Below are 16350 nucleotides of genomic sequence, written 5' to 3'. Positions count from 1 at the left end.
TTTTTAAGTTACAGAAATATTCCTGAGTTTTTACTGGGTTTTTTTGTTTTCACAGAACAAAATTAAGTCTGTGTTGCTTAAAATTGCTAAAGCTACTTGATCAGGAATGTTTAACTTTAAAAATTGAGTTAGTTTTACCTAATTTTTGATGTTAACAGTTTCAGCATAAAGCGTAAACCAGAGTGTCATAGCGACCCAGTTCACAGAGAGAGAGTAGCGAAAGAATACTTTAGAAATGAGAAAGAATCAGAGCAAATGACATGGTTTGGCTCTTTGACCTGCTGAGATCAGCAGCAGGTGTTTGTGAACACACTGTGTGTTTCAGCTGATGAACTATAACCGCAAAATCACCAGACTCCCTTCAAAAATAGCTCCGTTTTGGGAGTTACTGAGTGAGGAGAACAGGTCCATTATTTGGACCTTCTTGTAAATTCGGCAAATGTTTCACATTCAGTTATTTCTTACTTAGATAAAAAAAAAAAGTGGTTAAAAAAGGACAGTAATAATGGACACTAGTTGACACAATTGTATGTATTGATGTAATTAAAGCTGTCCTCGTCTGATCGGATCAGCAAAGACGCAGGTTAATACCAGCTGGAAACCGACTCACACTGCAGTAACACCATCTTTAGAGGTTGCTCTGGACCACTGACCTTTCAGTTACGTTCATATTGGAGCTGTTAACCATCTTTAATACAATGAACACACTGGCTATGTTCACAGGCACATCAAAAATGAGATTATTTGTAGTTTGTGTATTGAATCACTCACAGAATTGCTCACAGTCACATTATTGTGCACATATAAAAGCAACTAATGTGAAATCCATGGTCACGAGCAACATCCACTCTATTAGAACATTATTATTATCATTATTATTATTATTATTATTAGCCAAAACAACCCGGTGCTTGTATATTTAGCTATTTACGTTTGTTGTTTGCAACTTCAATTGTTTCATACATAGCTGCTAAAAAGAAGAGCAGCTGTAACACACTGAATGCACAGGTGAACGGTGGAGAAGTTCTGCAAGAGCTGTGTGAGCAGTTGTAGAGCTGGCGACTGTTCTGATGTGGAAACTTGTCACCACACGCTGATTGATTCTCTGAAGAGGAAATCCAATTTTAAGCATACAGGGGTGAGTAATAGGTAACAGAGACTTTAACCACCTGTCAACGATATCATAAGAGAACCTAACTCAAGCTTAGTTTATGCACAGCTAATGCATGACTCATGAGGATTTAATGCATAGACTGGATCTATTAACATAATAGATGATAATACCAATATACATGATTTTACTTTTTGGTCAAATCTTGGGTATGCAGCAATATACTGCACATATAGTGGATAGAAACGGCAACATTTCCTTTGGATGTCATAATTTGCATCATTGAAAACACTCTCTAATTCTTTTCGATATCTGCTGTCAGATACCTTACTCATTTGACTTCTTTTGTACTGCTTTTGTTTAGTCATCAGTCACTCTCTCTCTCGCTGCAGGCAAAGAGAAACAGCAGCAGGGGAGAATTCCCATGTTGCTGGAGATGATGCTGCGGAGCAGCCGAGACAACCCACCAATCACGGAGAGACAATGACGGATCCTCCTGGCTGCCTTACAGAACATCAGTCAAACTGAGCTTTGTTAGTGCTGCATTCCTCTGCATTGTCCCTGTTTGCAAACCCTTAATCAAGCAATGTTAATTGAATCTATATCATAAATGTGACACCTTAAACTGCTCATATGTTTTATTATGATAAAATACTTAGAGGTGCATTATTTATAACTATTTACAATTACACTGGAAAGTGATAGAGTTTGCATTCTTCAAGTGTGGTATAACTAAAAGGTTAACCTTTGTTTTTCACTCTTCTCTATAGCGCAGGAATCAGTGGCTGCAGTCAACATTGTTGGGTCTGTCACATTATCACAGTGTTTTAATTAAACAGAAGGAGACGTGCAGAAAGACAGGAGAACAATGACTGATCCCCAGGCTGCCATACAGAACGTTGTTCAGACAGAGCTTTGTTGGCACTGCATGCCTTTGCATTGTCCTCCTGTCTGCAATTGTTTGAATCAAATGATGCCAATTATGTCTCTGTCATTTATACGTATAATACTGTGAGCTATGTGATTCATTATTCTACTTCGTCAGGGACCTATGTGGTTTGGAAAAAAATATATAGTTAACCGAGCCGAGCAGTGGGTGTCCTATCTGGATTGCTTGTTGTATTAAAATATGGACAGTCAAGATACCTACTCCTCAAAAACCCATTTTCACTTTATTTGTTTTAGCTTTCTTACTGTTGTCCTTGCAGTTTAGATTGACCTACACAAGCCTTTTAATTGTTTTAAAATCTGACAGCTTTTTTTATGGCCTTGCAATATACACAATATTGCCTGCTGTTGTTCATCAATAAATAATTACGTTTTTATATTTGTATGAAATATTTTTACTTTTGGTGTTTCGAGTGTTTTTGGCTCACTTCTTATTCTACTTCCTCCACCTAAAAAGCTCATTTGTTTTTATTATCACTTTTGACAGCAGCTTGAGAGACTTTCCAGTCAGGGTAGAACAAGTCTAATAATTGCATAATGCAGCTGCCAAAAAAACGTGCGTTTACAGGTGCAGCAAAGTTTTGAACTCAACAAAGTCACCATATCAAAAGGGGGAGGAGGGAGGTTAGACAGGAAGAGAATGAAAAACTCGTTAAGCTTTTGTTTTAGCTGGCAGACTAGCAGAGGGAACCGTGACTGTTTGTGTGTGTGTGTGTGTGTGTGTGTGTGTCCTGGTCTCTCTATTCTGTAAACTGACAGGGAGGTTGAGACGACTGAGATGGGAATGTCAGCACAGGATCAGCAACCCTGCTGGTGGACACCAGTTGGGGGTCTGCCTCCTCTGGGACGCCACTGCATCTAAATGTGTGTATGTTTGATAAGGCGTGTGAATGTGTGTGTGTGTGTGTGTGCATTCTGACTTATGTGTGTACATCATAAATATGTGCGTGTCTTCGTGAATGTTAGGGGCCAGTGTCTGGGCCTTTTTTGTGGAGGTTGCGCGGTTGACGCTCACCTTCCTTGAATTGTGAAAAAAAGCTGACGCGCGGAGTTGAGTCTGACATGACCCTCTCAGCGCACACCACAGCATGGCCCGCTGACGAGTGTGTTTGTGGTCTGCGTGTGTGGTTAAGCCAGTGAGAAGAGATGGCTTGGAAGTAAGAAAACAAATAAACTTTCTGTCATCCCGAACATTTTCTACAACTGTCTGTTTAGATCACTCTCTCAGCATCACCTTGCTTTGATGGACATGACACTGGACTTCCTGCAGGAATCCTATCTTCTCCGGTCCTTTCCTACCTTCCGCCTTCCATTTTCTCTCTCTCTCCATATCAGTTAATCTCTCCTTCTCGCTCTTTGTTGGTGTTCCTGTGCTCCCTCCTTCCCTCTTCTCTTTCTCTCCTCAGTCTCTCCTGAACGTGCATTGAAGTTGGTAAAGTGATCTTCAAGGTGCTATGTTCTCTTTTTCTTTTCTTTTTTACCCCTTTTCGCTCTTCACAATTTCTTGTCTCACCTCTATTTGCCTCATCCCATTTGTTATTTCGTTCCTCATTCTCTTCCACATTCCCAGTCCAACAAGCACACAGAGAAACACACACACACACACACACACACCTACACCCCTTTCTATTCACTGTCCCTCCTCTCTGGGTCCACTGCTTTGCCATCAGTCTCTGATAAGTGCCCACAAAGCCCCCACTGTCTAGTGTGACCCTCTATTCTTCCCCCATCCCCTCTCTCTCTCTCTCTCTCTCTCTCTTTCCTTCTCTCTCCGTCCTGGAGCAGCCAAGCGTGAGGTAAAGAGGAGGGGCCGTTTATCTTGTGCACACACCCCAACTTGTTTTACCTTCACCCCCTCTTCTTTCCTCTCTTTCTATCATACTTATTTGTTTTCACTACGCTCCCGTCACATCCTCTTTCTTGCTTCAACTGTCTGTCTTTACTCTCTCTTCTTCGTGTAACTTCCCTCCGCTCGCAGGGAGACCTTGTCCGCTGTGCTCTCACAATGGAAGCTGATGCTTTTAATGTGGGACAATGGGACTGATCTGAAAAGTTAGCCAGCCCTTTGCACTGTATCCTCATGCACTCTCCTCCCTCCACTGATTGTTCTCTTTCTTCCCACTGCCATCTACACCTGCCTTTTCTTGGACATTTCTTATTTAAGGTATGTCTCCTTATTGTCCATTACACATATATTGTTTTTTTAAAACACATTTTGTTGTCAGTTTTATACGCAGCCAACATGAGCATGCAAGAGAGATACATTTTGCTCATAGCAGACATCTGTTAACAAATGAAAACCAAGGCTTATGTCATGATCAGATCAATAAAAGCACTGAAAAAGTGCAGCCGCCTTCCCCATTTTGCGGAGTGCTCTTGCAAAAAAATAAAAAGAGAACCTGGCTCATATTTTGCTGCAACGTAATGTGACATCACCTGGCATGGGCCAATCAAATAGTGCAAGCAAGGGCACCTTCTTGGTAGATTACTTTACATGAAGACATAAAGATGGAAGTATGGGCTGTAAAATCCTGCTCCATAGCTGGGTTGTGGGCATCCGATAAGCCCACTAATTTATGGACATATTACTCAAAAATGGACTTACTGGACCTCATTTTATCACTGGTACAGTTATATATTCTTTATAGGGAATAGTGAACAGTAAATTAATTTACATGATGGGTCATGATTTTACTTGAGTTATTACTTAACTTTTTTCAGTGCAAGTCTAAATCAACTTTACCTAAATCAACCAAAGTTGAGCTTTCCTCCCAAATTCTTAAGTTTATCTTCCCTCAGTAACACCTTAATTACGCTACAAAACGGGTGTTCACACTAATCAACTTATTTATGTGCACATGAAATTGTTCTCTCTCTCCTTCCATTTGCAAGTTTTTCCTTTACCGCCCTTTCTCCCCCTCCCTTTCAACCATCATCCACCCCTGTCAATCAGCAAGCTAGTCAGTCAGTCAGTCAGTCTGCCAACCATCACTCTGAAAGTCTGAGTGGTACTAATGGGTCTTGTTAGTCACTTAACTGCCTACCCTGCTTTCTCTCTCTCTGTCTCTCTAAGTATGAATAGAATAACCCTAATGGTGCTTGTTTGCCACTCCACTGCTCTCCCTTATCCTCCCATGGCTTTATCACTGCTGATCAGTGTACCTGGAGATAAGTCTCTGTGAGTGTGCAGTATCCTCTTCCTTGAGCTTTTATCAGTGGGGATCAGTCTACCTTCAGTTCTCTGTTAGAGACCCCACCTGAGAAAGGTCATGTTTTCATTCGCCCCAAACGGCTCGCTGGCCGATAAGACAATTTGTCAGGTGGAAATCAGAGAGGCCTTTTCTTGGTGGTCTGGGGGACAAAGATGGAGGAAGGAGATGGAGAGGTGGAGATGGAGAAGAAGTAAAATTAAATGAAAAATATTTTTGTCTACAGTTGAGGGGCCATGTTTTTAACTTAAAACGGTCCAATTGGCTGTTGGCTAGACTCAAAAGTGTAAGGAATGGATTTAAAAGTGAATTTGTCTGCTTTAATGTAAGCCACATAATTACTCACACTCAATTTCAGTTCAACTTTAATGTCTGCCATTTTTACACAGTCTAGTGTTATAACTAAATTGGAGACCTGGGTCTAGCAATTATCTGTGATGGACATCTGGTATGCCAAACAGTTTAAACACATGATTATTATTCCCAGTTAAACACAATGTGAGAAAGTGGTATTACTTACTAAAGACATGAAGCTGTGAGCTTTGTGCAGGACAGAAGAAATATTTCACTCTGATCGCGATCTCTTCCAGCCTCCCTTGCCCCCTCTGCAGAATGGTGCTAGAGGAAAAGAGTAAAAACTATGATGTCTCTCATTGTCATCTTCCCCTAGTGTCTGTCCTTGATTAATCAAAAAAAAAAAAACATCGCAACAAAAGTCACTAGACTTTCATTTTTTTCCGAAGAAAAGTGAAACGAAACCAATACAGCAAGAAAGTGTTACTTTTCGAGTGGTTACTTCTGGACCTTCTCATCAGTATTCACTCCCTTTCCCCCAGGCTACCCACTCCGGCCCTCACTAATCTGATCACCTCCTCTGCAGACTCACACAAAGCCTCCAATAGTCCAGCCACGTCCCCTTAATCGACATGTTATTGCCCACAATCACATTTACAGCACAGAGGCAAATCTGCACAGATGCAATTGTGTCGGCTGCTAATCCAATAACGCCCCGCTCACTTTTCTTTTACTCGGCATCTTTCATCTTCAAAAACAAGGTGACAGTGTTTTAATTTTCATTCCTGGCTTACTCTCCATCAATTTAGCTCAGAGTGTGTGGTGGAGTTTATGGAGCGAGACACATGTAGGTGCTGGTTATTGTACAAGCTTTTTATTTCTCTCCTGTGGGAACATGAAGAGCAGGGTTTTTGGTTCAGATGTGATTAAAATAGGAGCTCTCTGTTATTGTTTATTCACAGAGACAGTGTCTATTGGATCACAGAGGTAAGATTTGTTCAAGCCTGGCGGTTTGGTGCTGATTATTTGGCTTCGATAATTGATGTCGGTCAGTGGGGTCAGTGTACAATAAATGTGTTTCCAGAAGGCAAAGACCTTGCTACTGCGTTTTGGTGGGAATGATAAACATCCTTTGTACTCTGAAGGAAACAGGGCAATAAGCACTGTGGAGAAAATGTAAACTATATAGAAGGATAATATATAAAACCGCAGCATAAAATTTATCATTTCCATTTAAATTAAGAAAATGTCTGTATGCATTGCTAACCATTCACAGAGCGCCACCTGGACAGTGAGAACATCTGGTTACTGTAGGTGGAGAGTCTTTTCAACATGAGATCTTCACTTTTGTCTTAATGATGTGTTTACACATAACGGCTGCAAGACAAAAGAACATTTAGGACCAGTTTGGGAGGAAAAAAGAGAAGCCAAGTGTAGCACATCCACTATGTTGTAAAAAAAAATGTAAAAAAAAAACAACAACCTTATACTGGGGCACAAAATTCATTCCACTGTGAGAATCGTGCATCACATGCATCTTATGTGTTTAATCAGACCTTTTAAAGAGACCTTCTTGAATTTAATATTCATTAATATTCAGGAATGTCTCTCATCAACGCCCTCGATCTAATTTGCTAAATTCATCGAGGCTGCTCATGGGAATCAATCCTGTAAGTCAGACAGACACACAGACTGACAAGAGACAAACACATAGACTTAACCAGCCACTGAACACATAACAGTGTGTTACGCTGTGTTTTTTCTGCCCCCTGCCTCCAATGGTCTGACAGAGAGGACTCTAGCCAGGGGTGTCCTTTGTGCAGCCTGCAGGATTACTTGATCTCCCAGGGGTCCTGCCCCTCTCCGTCTCCACTCGTCACACTGTCCCACACACACAACACACACACACACACACAGGCATAAAGAGCACATTTTTACTCTTTAGTTCTCTAAATATACATTCAAATGCATATTTTCTCTCGAAATATACAGCAGTCATGGGCAGTATGGACATAAATTTGTGTACAAAAATGCCAAATAACCTCGTTCTGGTCAGTAAAATGGTTAGTCAGGTGGCCAATGGATCATCCCTGGAAGGACATGGGTGGACCTCTCTACCCTGTGGGGGAAGAATGTGTGTGTGTGTTTGTTTGTGACCCAACCCCGGGTCTCTGGGTCAGAGTTCCTGACACACACTCACACCCAGCAGGGCGACGAAATAATTAACTCTGGCTATGATTGACAGACAGTTCATCACACTGACACACAAATACGAGGGCACTTCTTTCCCATAATCAGCAGTGTAGACAAGACAGATGACCTGTGTACGTCTTTGTGCTTCGCATGGTATAAAAAAAGTAACTTAACTTAGCATTTCAAAGATAAATGACTGTAAAATAATAATAATGCTGATGTATGTCACCATTGTCATAGTAAGATAAATATCAAATCCACACACAAGGAAATTTGGGATTTCTAGTCCATAGTGTGTGCTCACAACCAAATAAAGTGATTTTTTTCCTGACTACACGTTCATCTTGCAGTTACCAGAACCTCTGGCTCTAGCACAGAATGTCATAGGCATATAAGTAAACAACACATGCATTGTTTAGGCATATGACTATGGGTATTCTCTTCTATTTTTGGCCTTTAATCTCCAAAGTTCTCATTTTACATAGAAAGCAGCGGAATGACTCATAGCCTCATCATCACACTGTTATACAAATGTCTCATGTGGTCACTTACTCATAACTTTTCTGTAGGGCATTTATTTTCATCCTGCTAATTCTTGTGATATTTTCTTGTCAGACTGTCACATTTGATGTAAAATTAGATGCTAAATTGTGTGTTATCCATTTCTAAAAAGGTGACACACAAATTTCATGTCTACTAAGTCCACTCTGATTACATATTTTGATATCAAATTGTCATTCAGCATTTCATGTGACTATTGGCCGCTGCATTCAGATGATAAAAAGAAAATTAGATGTTTGATATCTGAAGAGGGAAAAAAGCAATTGAAAATGGCTTAAAAGAAAAAGAAATAAGAGAGAGGAAAAGAGAGGCGGTACCTTGTTCTTGGAGAAACTGTAACACAGTCAGCTCTGTTTCAGATAGCATGTTCACCTTTGAAGGGTGCACTTAAAAGTGTGGGTGTGTGTGAGGTGGAGAGGAGGCGGTGGTAAAAGCGGGTCTGGGTGGGTGGACAGGGGGATAACCTGTGGATTGAAATGGTGTGCCTCCCCCTGCCCGCCCCTCCATCCCCTTGATTCTGAGAGGCCGTTTTTCTCTATGGCCACAAAGGGAGAAGGGTCGGATTGCGCCGGCACATTCACCGGCCCACTTTGTTTTCAAATGGTTTTGTTTAGTTGTGACACTGTAGACACCCAACACCTTCCAAGAATCCGAACTCTTCTGTGGGGGAGTGCAGAGGGCAGGTGGGTGGTGTGGAGGCGTGAGGGGAGAGGAGGGGTGAAGAGGTAGTGGAGGGGAATTATGGAGGTGCCAGAGAGATGGAAATGTTGGGGTTTGGAATTTGTTTTCTGAATTCAGGTACAGCATCATCTCTCTCTTCTCCCACGTATGACATCTCTTCATGGCTTTCTGTGATGACACCTTTCTAACCCCCTTCTGCTCTGGCTAACCCCACCCTGTTCCCTGCCCTCTCCTCCAGCGCTCCCTGTACTACCTCGTACCCTGAGGCACTCACGCTGTTTAATCTTTTCCACCCCTGAGTGTTTAAGCAGCTTAACACCACAGGATCTGGACTGCTCAGCCTAGGGTAGGCTGATGCTCGACAGCTAATACAAGACTAATTCTAGGCTTAGCCCTCACTTTTACATGGCACTTTCTGCCAGGCTGGAGCATGCAAGAGCATACAACACACATGCGCACTAACACATTCTAAACCCCTTCTCCTCCAAGAAAAGCCAAATTAAATTATTTTGTTCAGTTGCTTTCGAGGGTTTCTGTTGCTTTTTAGATATTTTATGTTATTACAAACATGACAGGAGACCAGAGAGAGAAAGATATCCCCATGTCCCCAGCTGGATTTGAAGCAGAGATATTGTGGTTTCTGGGCAGCATCTTAACCTTTAAGTCATGCAGACACCTCCTGTGGGTTACAGGCTCACTAGGAGGATTGTATAATTCTTCTGAAGGAAAGAAATATATTCAGTAAGGTTATTAAATAATGTAAAAAGACACATTGTTTTATAAGTCCTCCTTTGATTAAATACTGAGAAAATGCTCAAAAATAATGTATTTTCAAAATGCAGTTTCACAAAAGTGATCAAATAAAATCATTCCAAGCAAATTAATTTGCTTACAATATATTCTATTCTACTCTGACCAAGCATTATCTTGGATAAAGGCTTTTGAAACTCTACCAACACTTTTAATTTGTGAAAAATAAGAGATGATGAGATGCAAGGTTTGGTGTTTGTAGTGATAATTTAAATTCTAGAAGAAAAGTCATCAATATTTATATTCTATGATATAAATCTATCATTTAAATAGTAAAAAGACTCCATATGTGGCAATGAACAGGAACAGCCTTTGTAAATGCTTCTTGACATGCTTGACAAGGCACCAGTACCTGCGCTCACAGGGCCATGGAGTCAATTGCTACACATAGGCAGTGCTTTGAAGGGCATGGGTGCGTGCCGGGCTGGGGGTGGCACGCACACACACGCACACACACGCACACACATGCACACACACACACACAATCCATTCCACAGCCATACACTCCACATCCCAAAGGACGAATGGTGCAGCGGCGGGCTGCAAATCCGACCTCACCAAACACCATCCGGCCAGGGGCAGCTGAGTTCACCTGCTCTGCTTTTCACTCTTTGAGAAGAAAAAAAGAGCGCATGTGTGTTGAGTGTATGTGTGTGGGTGTTTTTGAGAAGACTGAAAGGCAGCAAGATGGGAAAAGAGCTAAAAAGAGAGATAGACAGAGTGTGTGTCTGAGAGAAAAAGAATGGATAAAGAGACACGGAAAGAGAGCAAGGGAAAGACTATCTGCTGCATTAACCTTCCCCTCCACAGTGCCAGTATAGAGTCTTTTCTGCACTCCTCTTTCAGCAGGGAGGACCCAGGGGACGGTAATGCTAAGCCCCAGTCCATTCTTCCACCAGAAACTTTGATTTCCTATTAGGTTCCTCCTGATGGGGACTGATGGGGAGAGGAGGGGAGGAGAAGACGGAAGGGAAGGACGGACACCGAGATGGAGGGCAGGGGAGAGAAAGCAGGGTGGTGGAGAAAAAAAAGTGAGAAGTGGCCAAAAGCAGAACAAAAAAGGAGGAGAAGAGTAGAAAAGGGCGGCAAAAGAAGTAAGAGATGCAGCAAGTGCAGGGAGGAGGAAGAGGGAGAAGAGTAAAGATGAATAGGGAGGGCTGGCCACACATCACATGCAGTGGTGGCAGGATGTCCGCTGTGGGACACTAGCTGTCCCTGTCCTGGGTACCAAGGGCATTGTTTACACTCAGCCCATTTAGTACTGACCTTTCCTAGCTGGCAGACATACAGACTGAGAGGTAAAAAGACACACTGAGTAGCAGACAAGCTGGTATGCAGACAGGTGAGGGACAACATGACATGTTTTTAGTGATACAGATAGATAAGTAGGCCACCAGAACAAAAACAGAATGCGCAAAAAGGCAGAAAAGTAGAAAGGCAAAAAAATACAACAACCAAGAAGCTAACTAACAACCACACTGGCACGTGTGCAGAGACAAAGAGATATTCTACATTGTTCTTATTTTCACAAAATCCCACTTGAAGACCAAAACCAGCACTGACAATACTTTTAAAAAACAAGTTACAAATATTTAGTTAAATTTAAAAAAAAGCTAACTTATTTCCTAAAACAGCTGGACACTATAGCAAACAATACCTCAACAGGAGTAAATTGTACACTTTTGGGGGACTACTTCCACTGCTGATATGGTGAGCTGCATTAGCAAGTATTTACCAGTCCCTCCAGCATTTTTTGCTATTGTTGCGGCCGAAAATGCCTGAATTCACGGCAGCCAAACATGATGCACACTATTTTTTCCCATGAGGTTACATTGTGAAATAATTTTCTTTTATAATATGATCAGTTCTTGTCAATGGATTTATTGACCAGACTTATCATTTAAAGAGAAGGGACAGACAGAAGGTGCATTGTCATCCCAACAGAAACCTCAATAACTTATCTCCTCAACAACTCAAATTCTAGCATTGTGTGAGGGTCCATAGTGATTTTTGCATGAACCCAGTCTAGGATTGCACAGAAGCACTGAAAAGGCCCATATTACTATCACAATACATAGGATACACATATGTGGGCCTCCATTTTGTTTCATAGTACATGACCTCCCATGAGGGCAATGCAGTAACAAAAACCCTTTGCTATACAGGGAGTGCAAGTTCAACCGATCTCTATTGTGGTCTCACTTCTCTTACAGATTTTGCGTAGTTGACCCCATTATGAAGACAAGTATAGAGTTTTTCTGGAAGACTGCAGGATGTATAGATGCTTGAGGTTGACGCGTGGCACATCCATAAACTTTCTTTGTGGAAAACTATTCACCTGATAAATTGAGAAAAATATCAGAGAATTAGCTAACAAACAGAAGATGAATAATGTAATTTCTGCAGGCAATGCATTTTGTAGGGGACAAAAAAAATGGCATGCCATTATTATTAATAATGATTATCTGTTCAAACTATAACGGCTAGGCCTACTTGTTGATGGTTATGATTCACCAGCCAAAGAACCCTCCAAGACAGGCCCTGTCGATGAATCTCTCTACATTTATGTGTGTTTTTATGATAAGTAGTTCCCATGTCATGTGTGGGAAAGAGGGATGAGACAGATATTAAAGTCGTGAAGGCGAGACAGAGAGATATGGAGACAGAGACATACAGAGAGAGACAAAAGGGAGTGGGAGAGAGGTAGTCAGAGGGAGAATGATTGATTGATGTGGCCAGTGAGGCGTCACTGATCTCCAGGGGAGTCCCCCCCCCCCATCCAATGAAGAGGATGCGGATTGGCTTTAATGGTGTGAAAACAGGGAGATTGCAGCACTAATCTGGGAGGAGGAGGAAGATAAGGACGGCCAAATCAGCTACAAACAAACACAGTCAATGAGCTCGGAAATTTCTCGCGATTGCAAGAAAAATGTATTCTCATTTCACTTGTACCGTTAAACCCTATAGGGTAATTTATTCTATTTTATTTTATTCCGTAGTTCAAAACTAGAATTTGGAAGGGTGGTAAAACATTTCTTCCAAATAAAAAAAGTATATATATTGAAAACTTTATATATTTATGAATTTTAATGACACTCAAACAATGCAACTGGGTAACATGATTATAGCCTTAACTAAAAGAGTAAAATGGAAATATCTCACTAAAAGAAACAACAGGTGGAATGTGAGCCTGATCTCACAGTCAGTCAAACGACCATTGTTTGTGTGTTTGTGTTACCCTGCAGAGAGGCTTGCTAATCCGTTACAGCAGTAGGAAATGTCTAGGTATATTGGCTATGTTATCCTGCTGAGATCTTGTGTGTCGGAAAGGGTCCTTAACTCTTAAAGATGCCCTACAGGCATTGCCAACCAATAGACAACAAACATACTTAGAAATGGATAGAGTTAAGAGCATCTAAAGAAAGTTTAGATTTAGGGGTCATAATTCAACTTTAAAAGCATCTCTTCGTGAAAACTTGAGTGTAGGTATTCAAGCTGTTTTTGCAAGGGTTAATGTTCAAACACCCACTGTTACATTTCCTGTCTAGTTGAAAAGATCCATGTTAATCCAATTCCTTCACTGTGGGAAGTAGTGTGTTGTTGTTTTAATCTAGCAGGAGCTTGTTCTTTCTGAATACGCCCTGCAGCTATTGCTGTGTGTAAGACCACTCGAGAAATACATGATTGCACCACTCCTCTGTGAAGTGGGGTGATGTGTGCAGTTGGGTGGGCTTTTCCTAGAGTCTGAGGGCAACACAAAACATAATTTCTTAGGTAACCCTAAATAGATGGTATTTGTGTGGTATCATCATTTCAGTTGGCTGCATTATAGTTGTGACAGTGGGGTGGTAACAGCTAGACTTTAACAACATAATTCAGAAAATACAGTATTATATTACAGCACAGGTTTAACATATTTGTTTAGGTACTTAAGGTTTATATTTGGCATATTTCAATAAGTTTAATTCAGTACTTTTCAATGAGCTTTCTGGTTAGCTTTTCTCAAATAGTAACAGAGGGTCTACCAGCTTTGAATGGTTAATAAACCTACCATTGAAGTGTGAAATTGAAGTGGTGGTAATTTAATGAAGAATTTGTGCAAATTTCCGGTTTCAACCCCTTTCAACTGCGCTTAAAACGTTACCATGTATGTTACTACTATACACACTGATTGCTAAAACATGGCAATTAAATCAGAATTGTAGTACTGTTGCATGTTAATAACACTGACTTATTTAATAGTATATATTTGACATAATTTGGGTAGAGCTCAGCTGTAAGAATAAGCAGCAATAGTGCAAAAAAAGTCCAACAGAACTAAAAGTTGAACACAGGTCAACCCTAATTGCAGTTCATTTAAAAATAAATATAGTTTATACTGCATTTCAGCTGAATGTAATGCATAAACAGCCCATGCCTCAACTGTACAAATAACTGAAAGTCCAGGTCAGGTAGAATAATATTAAACTGTGAACCAGCTGAACTTGCATTTGAAGTGAGTCAGTTTAACACATTGACATTGGCGCTGTTTAAAGCTTAATACTGTAGCAGTGAACAGGAACGTTATCTGATATACCTAGACAGTTTATGTAGTATACCAGAGGTGTGTGAGTACATGGTGTGTTGACAAAAAGGGAGCCCAGACAGAGCTAATTCTCTATCTGATCGTGTGCTTGTGCATGTGTGTAAGTGTGTGTTCCTGTCTACCTGTTTGAGTGCCTCTGCATCAAGTTTTGGTCCCTGTAAATGCACCTCTCCATCTAAACTCCTGTGTCACTCTTAGTCACCAAATCTCAATTGCTTTCTTTTCAGTGCACAGAAATGGCTTTCCACAACCCCATTGTGGTCTGCCTCCTTCCTGGATCGGTGGCTGAATGGGCAGATTGAAAGGAGGGGGGTGAAAACGATAGGACATGTATCTCTAATTGGTAAGATGGAGGAAAAGATGTGCATGTGCAGGTACGTGTGAGCATGCACCAACACCACTGTGTGTCTATGTGCACCTGAGAGAGGGAGACAGGTGAGGTGAGGGGGTGCGCTGTCGCTGTCTGTGCTGTGTGAGTGCGGGAGGAAGGCTGTAAGCGATACCCTTGTCTGTTCCCTACTTGCCCCACTCTGAGGCTGCTCCACCCTGGCCAGCCCGGGAAAAGAGTGGGGGTCCCCTGGGAACTGGACAGGACAGGGAGGGAGAGGGGAGGGAGGGAGGGAGGGAGAGGGGGGGCAGCATGGAGGCCAGGCTTTCAGCCACTATGAAAAGGAGCGGAATCAAATACAAGCAAAATCTCCTTCAATATACTGTATCCCTCACCTGAGTAGGGCAGCTAGCTGAAAGGAGATCCGCAGGGGCAACTGTACAATGGGCCCAGGGAGGACAAGAGAGGAGATGTAGTTAACTTAACAGGTGAGTGGGGGCAAAAATAGCAAGACAGGAGAGGAAAGAGAACCATCTCCTACCTGCTAGAATATCCAGTTGTTTAGATGTTCTACCTGTGACCTTTGCACTGGCACGAAGACGGAGATTCGAACGCGGGAAATAGACGTTACGTATTTGTGTTATTTTGGAGGTTGAACATCTTCATTATCATTCTCTTCTTCTTGTTGTTTGTCTTCTTGTTTTTGTCCTTGTTCCTGCTAATACTTTTTACCCTTCTTGCTGGTGGGAGCAAAGCTGGAATGGGCACCAGAACTGGAGCCGGGCGATTGGTCAACAAAACCGGGCTCCAATGGAAGTCTGTGTGACAGCAGGGTATGCAGTATCAATGTGATTTATGGAGGCTCAACGTAACGGTAGGTTAAGGCATGGACAGGAGGCGTGATGCAGGAGAGGAGCAAGAAGGTCTAGGATTAGTCAGGCCACCAGGCAAGAAAACCACCTCAGTGTTTTTGAACTTTGAGGCCAGACTGGATGCTGCAGACCCTCACTATGACCTCTTGGGGCACAAAGTGGTATTACGAGACAGGAAGTCCGAGGCTAGTTGGTTAGCACGAGAACTTCAGTAGACATTTATGCAACAGAATATAAAATGGTCTTTGCCATAACGTCAAAGATGTTGTTCTTTCTTCACATTTCATTGTTAATTTTAGTTAATTTTTAAATGTTTTAAACTAAAACTTACATATTGCTAACTTCACGCTACGGGACTGCTAACGATACAATGTTTGTATCTGATAAATGGACATGGTAAAAATGGTAAATGGACCTGTACTTGTATAGCGCCCTTCTAGTCTTCCGACCACTCAAAGCGCTTTTACACTACGTGCCACATTCACACTTTCACACACATTCACTCAGCGATGGCAAAGTCCATCAAACAGAAACTAACTCATTCACACACATTCACACACCTATGCACAGCATCTGGAGCAATTTGGGCTTCAGTATCTTGCTTAAGGATACTTCGACATGTGGCGGGAGGAGCTGGGGATCAAACCAACAACCTTCCGATTAGTGGACCACCTGCTCTGCCTCTGAGTCACTGTATGGGTGTGTTTTTGTTGATATCATATCCACCAATGTCCCCATGGTCTTTCACATCTTGAGGG

The sequence above is a fragment of the Morone saxatilis genome, unplaced genomic scaffold, assembly GCF_004916995.1.
Source record: "Morone saxatilis isolate NCDOM2014 unplaced genomic scaffold, NCSU_SB_2.0 Contig16, whole genome shotgun sequence".
Lineage (NCBI taxonomy): Eukaryota > Metazoa > Chordata > Actinopteri > Moronidae > Morone > Morone saxatilis.
Note: the sequence above shows the minus strand (reverse complement) of the source record.